Consider the following 11,818-nt stretch of genomic DNA (forward strand, 5'->3'; position numbering starts at 1 on the left):
ACAATTTAATTAAAAATAAGTAAAATCGTAAGACACTTCACCAAAGAATGCATAAGAATGACTAATAAGTACATGCAAAGATGCTCAACATCATTAGCCTTTAGGAAATGATCCTGAGAGACCACATTACACTTACTAGAGTGGTTATAAACAAAAAGGCAGATAGCTACAAGCATTGGAGAGGATGCAGAGAAAATGGAAGGCTCTTCAACATTGCCAGTGGGAACGCAAATGGCATATTATTTAGGGAAGTGATTTGGCAGTATCTCAAACATAAACATAAATTTGCATGTGATGCAGAAACTCCACACTTAGCTATCTATGAAAATATATGTCTACACAAAAATCTGTGTGCAAATGTTCATAGTAGCTTTATTCATAATATCAAAAAGTGAGAGCATCACAAGTGAGTGTGAATGATAAGCAACATTTCAACAATGAAATATTATGTGTTATTAAAAGTGGATAAAATTATGGCACATGCTATAACAGGGATGAATCTCAAAATCATTAAATAAAACAAACCAGATGCAAAATACTCCAGGTTGTTTGTTCAGTTCTCTAGATTTCTAGCTTCATATTTGCTTTTACGGAAAGGTTTTTTGCGGATGTGAGAACACTAGAAACTGGATTGTAGTGATGTTTGTACAACCTTGTGCATTTACCAAAAATCACTGACATATATAATGAAAAAGAGTAGATTTTCTGATCTGTAAATGACACCTCCATAAGACTAGGGTTTTTTTAATTAGCAAGCAACAAACCTAATCCACTTAAATTCCTAATCTTTGCTTTAAATAATATTTACCCTCCAATAGTATGTGTTCTGTTACTTTTGATATTTTTAATTGAGGTTGGTTTTATTTAAATTTAATATTAAATCCATACTGTCTTTCAGTAAAAACAATATAGATTCTTTATCTGTGGCTCCAATCAGATAAGATATCCAGTAGTGTAAATTAGCTTCAAGTTGCACATACTGAAAGAAAGAGGTGAGCAATCGAAGAAAAAGGGGGGCGGGAAGCAGAGGGGTTGATAGAAGGAAAAACAAAGAATGGAACACAAACGCAGGCCTTGCCACACCTCCTTCCCTGCTAACCTGTTCCAAGGGAGTCAAGGGAGATGAGCGTGAAGGGCCCCAGATCGTTGCACTGGTACCAGCACCATGGTGTCCGCAACATCTCACCAGCACTGGAGTCACATATCACAGCAAAATCGTTACAATCAACTCCCCCGAACAACCTTTAACCACATCAAACTGACACCCAATTAATTGTAAACATCGGTATAAATTTTTATTGAGACAATTCGAAAATGGAAAAACATTACCACATATGACTCTCTAGTGTGATTAACCTCTTTCTTAGATGCACCTCTCACTTCTCAATTCAGAAAGTCGAATAATTTTCTAGTTTAATTTTCATCTCTGATGGTGATCTGGCTCGCAGATCGGGCACATACTGGCACAATAACGCTGAAAAGCCTCTATGCAGTTCTGTTTGTGTCAAAGAACTGAAAAGCTGGGACCCGTAAAAGCCAAGAAATTCACTCTTGCCTTTAGCCACTTTTGAAAACTCTTTCAAAAACCAACAGGGCAGGGACTGAAATTCTGAGGTCAAATATAAAAGTAAGATTTGGCTCTCAGTGACAGTGGAGGGACTTCCAAGGGGTGGGTGGGGAGCGGAGGTGGTCAGAGATGAATTCTCCTTAGCTTTTGTGCCTCCCTGACTTTCATCTTCCACATCCTGCAGCACCTCTTTATTCTGCCCCTCACCATCACCTCGCATGCCGGAAGTCCATATGCCAGGCTTCCACGGAACAACTGCCTGAGAACCGTAGAGACCCTATCACTTTCTTCACTCAGAGGACCCAGTTCTGCAATTGCGTCATCAAAAGCTGCTTTTGCCAACCTGCAGGCATGGAGGGGTGCGGGGTAGAGGGGGAATTAAGATTTTCACAGCAGATTCCAGAGAAATGAGAACAAGGCCTAAGCAAATGCGTTGGATGTGTTGGTGGAAGTTCTGTCATTTCCATGTCGCCGGCAGTGTTATAAGGCTGCTCTCTGTAGCCTTCTTCTTGTCATTCCGTGACAAATTCAGCCAGATTCCTGTGGTAGTCGCCCTTGTTTTTATAATAGAAAACCTTGGACTCGCCTGGTTTAGCTGCTAGAATAACTGTTTGTCCAGTACACCCAGACTATCACAACAGAATAGCTTTTATTTCCATCTCAACCATTTGCCGATATTCCCAAACCACTTTTAGTTTGTCTTTTCCTCCCTAGTTTTCTTCTTTCTGATCCCTGCGGCTGATTATTCTCCAAGAGACTTCTCTAGCTCCAATCCCGTTTTTATATGCAATCAATAGGAGATTTCGTTCTTAACTGTCAACTCGTCATTCATCCCTGCTCCTTTCTTCATTGTTCCCTCATTTGGTCATATTGCTTTACCTACCTGGCCAGCTTCACCTGGTCACACCAGGATCTTCTCAATGGAAGCAAGCAGAGAGTGTCTCCAATTCTCTCAGCTGCCCCTATTCTGCTATTCTGACTCCCTCAAATAACATTTTTTTTTAAAACACTTTCAAATGGACAAGTTTTATTATATTCTCAAATAAGAGAAGGCAACACAGAGTTAATTCCATTTTCCTTATTGAAAATCTTATTGACTATACCTGCCTTAAGTGTTTAAGAAGCCACATTGATTATACAATTGCTCCAAGTTTTAGAGGAATTGACTAGATGTGAACACAAATACACACACACACACACACACACACACACACACACTCCATAGATTTGTAGCCAGGCAGTTAACTTAGGACTCAATCTTGTAACTGGGTGTTGATGTTCTCTCTCCTGTGCTTTTGCTCTCAGTTGCTGTGCTCTGTGTAGTGGTTACACATGGGGCTGAGATCTGCATGGTCCACTGTTCAAAACTACCAGCAGTTCGGCAGGAGAAAGACTGGGCTTTCTACTTGTGTGAACAGTTGCAGTCTTAGAAACCCAGAGGGAGTCGCTATGAAGCAACGTTGACTCGAAGGCAGTGAGTGAGTGAGTGAGTGAGTGAGTGAGTGAGTGAGTGAGTGAGTGAGTTTACATAATGTAGGAAAGAAAAAGAATTTATGTTAAAAGTGACACTGTTTAATCTTTTCTATCAATATAATGTTAGAAAATGTAACTGAGTCTCTAGCTAATGAATACCTAAACTACATCCAAACCCACTGCTGTCAAGTAAATTCATACTCATGGCAACTTTATTCAGGAATTCCTAGAATATCAACTTCATCGGAGCAAACATCTTCATTTTTCTCCCTTGGAGTGGCTGGGGACTTTGAACCATAGACCTCTCAATTAGCGACCAAAAACTCAAATTTCACTGTCACCAAGTCAATTTTGACAGATTAGAACTGGCCCCTGTGGGTTACCGAGCCTCTAACTCTTTGAGAGTCAAAAGCCTTGTCTTTCACCTGCAAAGTAGCTGGTGATTTGAACAGGTTACCTTGCAGTTGATAGCGCAATAAGTAAACTAAATGCTAGCTCCATCTTAAGAACAATTAGTTCTTCTATCATGGCCCTGCTCGATACTTTACCCTCAGGAAAGGATCACAGAAGATGTGGGCTTTGTAGCTAAGTGTGGTGAACAAATTAGATGGTGCCTGGCTATCAAATAAAATAGCATCTGGGTCTTAAAGGCTTGTTTCCAAACAAGCAGCCATCTAAGTGAAATGTCATCTAAATCCACATGGAAGGTGCACACCAACATCAATCACCAAAGGATTGTAAATCATATAATCCAAAAACAAAGGAGGGAATAGTATTAGAGCCTAAACTATAAGAATCCAGCTTGCAGAAGGCTATGGATGACAGTGGGAGCCCAAGAGACATTTGTGAAATTTACATAGGAAAGAAGCCTCAGGTGATTTCTGCCTATCCATAATAGAGGGAGGGGAGGAAAGTGGTCACTAAACAGAGTGCTTTGGATCAAAAGGATAACCTGACTTGAACGGTTGAAACGTGTTATCAGTTGATCCTCCCTCTGATGCACATAAGGCCTGATCTGGTTTTCAATGTGTTCTGTATTTTTTGTTTTGTTTTTGTTTTTTGTTTGTTTATATTGGGGTTTTTTTCAGATGGGTTATATCATTGGAGGGGACCCTCTTGAATTTTTGTCATATGTTTTTCTGTTTTTCAGTACATGAAACTGTTTGGTAGCTAGAGTTAGGGACAGGGACAATTGCCCCTCCCGTGCTTGCCTGCAAAGGTGCTAGTGCCTCACGTCCCTGCCCCCAGGGCCACTGGCATCACCTCAGCCCCTGTGCCCAAGAAGCTGCTGCTGATGGTGGGGATCGACGACTGCTACACCTCTGCAGGGCACTGCACAGCCACGCTGGGCAACTTCGCCAAGGCCACCTTTGATGCCATCTCCACTGTCCCCAGACCTCTGGAAAGAGACAGTGTCACCAAGTCTGTGTCACCAGGAATTCATCAACCCCGCCAGAGCCTCCGTGCGGAAGACCCAGGCTCCAGCCGTGTTAAATTAATAAAGTGATTTGAGCCTGTCAAACGAGACAAAACAAATAGACACCTTTGCGAAGGAGGTCAAATTAATTAGGTAGTTGGCGTAAAGAAAGGCTTCTGTGGAAGAGGCAGCTCAGATTCGTTTTTGTTTCCCTTTCTGTTTACTGTTCATTCTGACTCAGGACTGCTCAGGGATCCATCAAGCCCCAGACGTTCTCCTTCCCTCCCCCTTCCTTTCACAGCGTGCTCACGGGAAGAGCTTTCATCCAAGGGGTTAGATTCAACTCTAGTTAGCAAAGAAGTACGCCAGAATGCCCCTTAGAGCCGCAGATGACAAGACTTCATCTCCTGTACTTTGGGCATGGTGTCAGGTGAGACCAGTCCCAGGAGAAGGGCAGCATGCTTGGTAAAAGTAGAGGGGTGGAGGAAAAGAGAAAAACCCTTGACAAGGTGGATTGACACAGTGGCTGCAACAATCGGCTCTCACATCACAATTGTGAGGATGGTGCAGCACTGGGCGGAGTTTCGCTCTGTTGTACAAAGGGTTGCTATGAATTGGAAGTAACTCGATGGTATCTAACAACATGGTTAGCAAAATGTTTCAGGGTCATGTCTTGTGTATAATGTTATAAATTAAGCCAATCAGAATTTAAGAATTATAGATTCTCTGTGTTTAAGCTCTACTCTTTGCTACAGTGCTTTGAAAGGTTTTGTTTCTTTAATAAACTCCTTAATCTTAACAAGCTCCAGTTTGCTTTTTGACACGTCATAGACTTTTGAAAATGCTTTATAGGAATTTAGTTCCTTGCATTAATTAACTCATTGGACTTGGTACATCTCTCCCCTACACTTAGAAGACAGTTTCTACAACCAGTATTTTTTTTCTTAATTCTTAATCTTAATTCTTTAAGATTGAAACCAAAATATACTTAGAACTTTAGAAATGATAATCATGTAAGCACACTATTTAAATGGTAATATTATAGCTTTATCCTGATATTGGTGTTAATTTGCTTAGTATTATAAATTATACATTTTTCTCAAATAAAAACTTTTAGGAGAAGGATAAAATTCAGGTCCGAGTCAGAGGAAGTGTTTGAATACAAAGAGTGGGTTTTTTTAAAGGAGTGCTTTGGGAAAGCAGTCCAAAGTCTAAAAGGTTTGGCAAAACGGAAAGCTGGGCATTATGTTCTGCTAACAGCGGACCTCTCATCATAGATTGGCTTTGTGGTGGGTCTTCAGCTATTGATTGGCCCTCTGTTGTGCACCTCCTCTTTCCAGGTATGTGCATCCCAGCACCCCAATACCTGAGACTGCACACTGTGCTCTTTTCTCAGACCCACATCTCCGGAGTCTGTTGAGTCATTATGCGGGTATTATGAACACCCTGTCTTTTTCCCTGGCCATTTCATTATCTCTAATATCCCCAGGTCTCTTCCATTGATAAAGATTCATTATCTCTAATATCCCCAGGTCTCTTCCATTGATGTGTTTTATTCTGCGCTTCACCTTCCTTTGTGCTAGATCCCACACATCCTCACCTCTTCTCCCTTTGCCATCCTCTGACTAGCTAACTTACCTCTACTGGCTATATTCTTCCAAAACAGATTTGTTCATTCTTTTGGCAGTTGATGGTACTTCCAAGATTCTTCTCCAGCATCACAATTCAAGGACATCAACTCTTCTTCTGTCTTCTTCATTCAATGTCCAACTTTCACATGCACATGAGGCAATGGAGAATACCTTGGGTCAGGTGCAGCTTACTCCTCAAAGTAACCAGCTTGCTTTTCAATGCTTAACAGAGGCAACCATAAACTCAGTTACAGGAAAAATTCTGAGGACGGCACAGGACTGTGTCATAATTCATTCTGCTGTGCATAAGATCGCTATGAGTCAGAACCGACGCAATGGAACCTAATGACAAGTGTATATCACATACAAATTCTCACGTCTTCAGGCATAAATATTTCAGGAGCAATTTTCTAAAATGTTTTGAAATTTTGCAAATGCAGTATCCTAGAAGATATCAAAAGCTATTTTAATATAGATAAAGGACATATTTTAATAGGTATATCAAAATATGTTGATATCAAGTAATATGAACATTTAGTAATTTTTCATTTGAAGAATTGGAAAAATGTACAGATAATTTTAGAAGAATTATTTAATTAAATAAATGTAGCAAAAGATATGGTTCTTTCTTTTATTTTACTGTTTTCTTTGTGAGGTCTCTTACAGGTTTTAGACTATTAAAAACAAAAATTGAAATAAACTGACCTTGGAATCTAACTTTCAAGTAACCAGATCACTGCGTTGTTAAATCATTTTGTAAAAGCAGTTTTAATTGTAGTCTACTACTGATGGTACTAATATTTTAAATAAAAGCCAAGTGATGGTATTAAAGAAGGAAATTTAAATGTGTATTTTATTTGTAAACTATATGTTTGTTAGTTCTTTGCAACACAATTTTGGAATAGCTACTTTAAAATGTTTTAAATTAGATTAGCCATTTGGAAATTTTGGAAGTTACATTATCACACTTTAGTTGCCATAGTTATATCTACTAGATAAATTAAGGCTATTAGAGAAGATTCAAAAATCCCCTTTTCAAAGTCAATTCATTCACTATAAAGCTATATCATTTATATTAAGTGAGCTGGTAAAATTTATGTTGACAAGATTTAATTATGAACCATTTAATATGCGTGATATCTAGGTCTGCTTTCTCATACCAGCCTCTGATATCTGTAACTGAAGGACCTGGTCCCCGAAACACTGAGTGGCCTGTTTCTGTTCTGTAGAGATAACAGTTTAACAGTGCTGTGCTAATCATATCTGTGTGAAATTCCTTTTCAAATCTACGGCCTCCAACAGTTTCAGGGAAGAAAAAAAATCCATAAGCTGTTCAAACACCTTTTGATTGTGATCAAAGTCTTAAGAACAGTTCAGCCCAATTTAAGTTTTTGTTGCGCTGTATTTTCAAACATGCAATATGCCCTTTGCTAAAAGTACGTTCACTGTGTTTCTTCCCAAACATCCATGTACATTTACAGATATCCCCTTTATGAATCGTAAACAATCTCACTTTAGGATGTTTTGTTTTGTTTTTTCTTTTATAGAGCCATGCAGGTCCCAAGTAATCTTATTACCTATTTGTCTATTGAAAAGATTTGGATCAGAAAAATAGGTGTCAACAGGTATAGATTCAATGAGAAAAAAAGATATTCACCAAAGGGAAAACAACATATCTACTCCTTTGCCTTGGAAATCTTGGTCAATATTGTAGACTGCCTGTAGTGTTTGTAGACATGAGTTTTGTGGGGCTTTTTTTTTTTTAACACTTATGATAGGAGTTGATAGAACAAACACAAACGTGGGGTTCATTAAATATGCATCATGGAGTCATTCTGTACCCATTTTAGTTCTAAACAAATTAAATTTTCTTCTGTTTTTTATAAGAAAGAGAGTTTAAAAGTATAATTTACAAGATTAATGAAGGGATGATATGAAATAAGCTATAAAAAATAGCTTTTGCATAGAAGGGTAGGCAGGATCCTACTATCGCATTTAATTGTCTTCTTTGTGACACCATCCCTGGCCATTGTTCTGAGTGACTTGCTTAACAAATAGCAACTCTTCCCTGCAAGTCCATCCATCCCCAACATACCTAGAAATAATGTTAGTAAAATCTGTAACTGCTTGATTTTCTGAATGTTTCATGTCTTGTTGGTGTGAAAAAATCATTTAAGATATATTGAAATGACATATGGCTCTTTGTCATATAATTATGTTATCCTACATGAAACCTAGCCATTACAAAGGAGCCTTGAGAAGTATTGTACCAAGAAGCTGTGGTTGAGTTCAAAGTCAGAGAGTAAAAAAAGTATTTTAAATTGTTATGGAGAAGTTTCCATTCAACAGGATAGAGGAAGGGATTGTCACAAAGCAAGCTTGCAGGACCAAGAGGTGCCAAGAAAATTTTTTTTAATGGAAGGCATAACAGGGTCCTTATTACTCTTCAGGATTCAAATAACAAGAGGGAGCAATGTCAAAGTCTAAAATAAAGGACGGCTTACATTAGTTGGACTTGTGACCTATATGTCATTAAGAATTCTAACAGAAAATCATCTACCCAATAAAAGACAGCTGCATCAAAGTAGAAATTGAATGGGTAACATTTGGGTATCTAAGAAAGTACTTCCTTTGAAAGACTGCCTGATACCATGGTCTGTGACAAATATCCAGACATTCTCATACGCATTGCACAAGGAAGGTGGCTAAGACTTGAAGCCTTTTAGTCTCTATAGTGTCATTATGGTGAGAGGTGAGGTGACTCAGAGCCTTGATAGATGACATGGCCATGTCTCAGAGAACCTACAAGTTCCAAAATAAAGGTCAGCCGATGGAGACATTTCTCTTACACATTGTGTTTACAGAGATACCAGAAAATGTTTAGCACCGGGCCAAAATGCAAAAACATATGTATATTATATACAATAACGTGTGCCAGTGGAAAATGTACACGTCCAGAGTAAGACAAAAAAGAAACCAGATCAGAGCAGGGGAACCTCGATTAGACAAAATACTCTTTTCTCTCTCTCTCAGTGAGAACAGGTAAACTTCTTATATCCAGAATTCAGATTGGAATATAGAATGGGGAAAGAGTAATGAATTTAACAGAAAGTACTTGGAATGGATCAATTATTAGTGTTTTAAATCTGCTTTAAATTTTAAGAAATTAAGAAACCTTTAATTTGTCAAACTTGTGTTCCCTTATTTTCCCCTATGCAAAAAAATAAAAAATTCATGTTCAATTCAGGAGGTAGCACGTGATAAAGAATCAATGATATGTGTTTTGGGTAGAGGCGGGCTAGCAAAGACATCATAGTAATGTAAAAAAAAAATCAATTGTATGAAGAAAGAATGCCAAGCTGCCTTGTAGAGATAAATGAAAAAAAGGTTTCAGGAAATGAGGGAATACCAATTGAGATATTTCAATAAATAGATGCAACTCTTGATGTACTCTCTCATCTATACCTAGAAAATTTAAATACCTGACAAGTACCTGAAAGACATTTATATTTATATAAATATTCCAAAGAAAACATATCCACAGAATGCAGAACATCTAAGAATATTATAAATATCACACCCAAGTATAAATCTGCTGAAGAGCATTTAAAAACAGTACATGGTCCATAGTATATTCACACAGTATATTGCCATCGTATATCAGCAAGGATTTTTAAGCAAGATTCTGAAGAGTATTCGAAATAATGCTGCTGTTGTTGTTGTTGTTATTAGGTGCCATTGAATCAATTCCAAACCATAGTGACCTTGTGCACAACAGAATGAAACACTGCCCGGTCCTGTGCCATCCTCACAATTGTTCCCCTGCCCGAGCCCATTGTTGCAGCCACGGTGTCAAATCCATCTCCTTGAGGGCCTTCCTCCCCTTCTTGACCCTCTATTTTACCAAACACGATGCCCTTCTCCAGGGACTGGTCTCTCCTCACATGTCCAAAGCATGTAAGACAAAGTCTTCTTATCTTTGCCTCTAAGGATCACTCTGGCTCCACTTCTTCCAAGACAGGTTGGTTTGTTGTTTCAGCAAGCCATGATACTTTGAATATTCTTCTCCAGCACCACAATTCAAATACATCAATTCTTCTTTTGTCTTCCTTATTCAATGTACAGCTTTCACATGCATATGAGGCAATGGAAAATACCATGGCTTGGGTCAGGCACATTTAAATCTTCAAAGTAACATCCTTGCTTTTCAACACTCTAAAGGGGTCTTGTAGAGTAGATTTACCTAATGCAGCATGTCCTTTGATCTCCTGAGTTCTGCTTCCAGGAGCACTGAATGTGATCCAAGTAAGATTAAATCCCTAACAAGTTCGACCTTTCTTCCATTGATCATGATATTACCTATTGGTCCAATTGTGAGGATTTGGTTTTCTCTACATTCTGTTGAAATCCACACTGAAGACTGCAATCCTTGATCTTCATCAGCAAGTCCTCCTCACTTTCAACAAGCAAAGGTGTGTCATTTGCATATATCAGGTTGTTGATAAGCCTTCCTCCCAAACTGATGTCACATTCTTCTTCATATAAGCCCACTTCTCTGATAATTTACTCACCACACAGATTGAATAAGTAGGATAAGAAAATACAACCCTGTCAAACATCTTTTCTGATTTTAAACCATGCAGTCATGTATCCCCTTGTTCTTTTCACACAACTACCTCTTTATCCATTTACAAGTTTCTCATCATCATAATAAATTGTTCTGGAATTCCCCTTCTCCTCGAAGTTTTCCATAGTTTGCTATGATCCAAACAGAAACCTGCCTAACACAGTAGGCTTTTTGTTTGTTTGTTATGGAGTTGCCTGTTTTTCTGTAAATGAAATCCAGGACAGGTAAATCTATAGAGACCGTAACTGGATTAATGCTTTCTTGGGGATGTGGCAGGGGAGATTGTGGGGAAATTGGGAGTTAATAACAATAAATATAAGAAAGATAAAAATGATTCAGGTAATGATTTAGAACTGGTTTGAATAGAATTGAACTATTGGATTGTAGGACATGCGGATTAGGTGACAGTGAAATAGTTTAAAAGGAAAAAAATCAGTCAGCATTTAATCAAAGTGGATACAGTTTTAATAATTTCATTTTCCTTGGATCCACAGTCAACACTCAACAGAACATGAAAGCAGCAGACAGGAAATCACACTACATACCACAGTGAGCATCTCTAGTGCACAAGATCCCTTGAAACTACTGACGAGCAAAGATCTCTTTGGGAACAAATGTGCATTTCCCCAAACCATGGTTTTGGCCATTACTACATGTTTGTGTGAGCGCTGTACCCTGACCAAGAAAGATGGAAGAAGAACAGATGCATCTGAATTACAGCGCTGGAACATTGAAAGAACCGTGGACTGCCAGGAGAACAAACAAATCGGTCTTGCAAGAAGTACAACCAGAATACTCCTTAGAATCGAAGATGGAGAGACTTCATCTCACATACTTTGAGTAGGTTATCAGGAGAGACTAGTCTGTGGAAAAGAAGACCATGCATGGTTAAGTGATTATTGTTATTAGGCACCATCAAATTGGTTCCAAGTCATAGTGACCCTCCTTACTAAACAATCCACCGCTTGGGCCTGTGCCATCCCACGATGATTCTAATGTTTGAGTCCAATGCTGCAACCTCTCCTGACAAGATGTCCAAAGTACATAAAATGAAATCTAGCCGTCCAGACCTCTGAGAAGCATTCTGGCTGCATTTTTCTTTT

The 11,818-nt window shown here is 38.7% G+C and overlaps 1 pseudogene; it reads right to left on the reverse strand.

Moving 5' to 3' along the window:
- Positions 1 to 1,388: 1,388 nt before the first annotated feature.
- Positions 1,389 to 11,818, reverse strand: part of LOC101647947 — a 69,412-nt pseudogene continuing 58,982 nt past the window's right edge.

This window comes from Echinops telfairi, unplaced genomic scaffold, assembly GCF_000313985.2.
Source record: "Echinops telfairi isolate 266 unplaced genomic scaffold, ASM31398v2 ScPeMD7_7469;HRSCAF=8507_1, whole genome shotgun sequence".
NCBI classification, from domain to species: domain Eukaryota; kingdom Metazoa; phylum Chordata; class Mammalia; order Afrosoricida; family Tenrecidae; genus Echinops; species Echinops telfairi.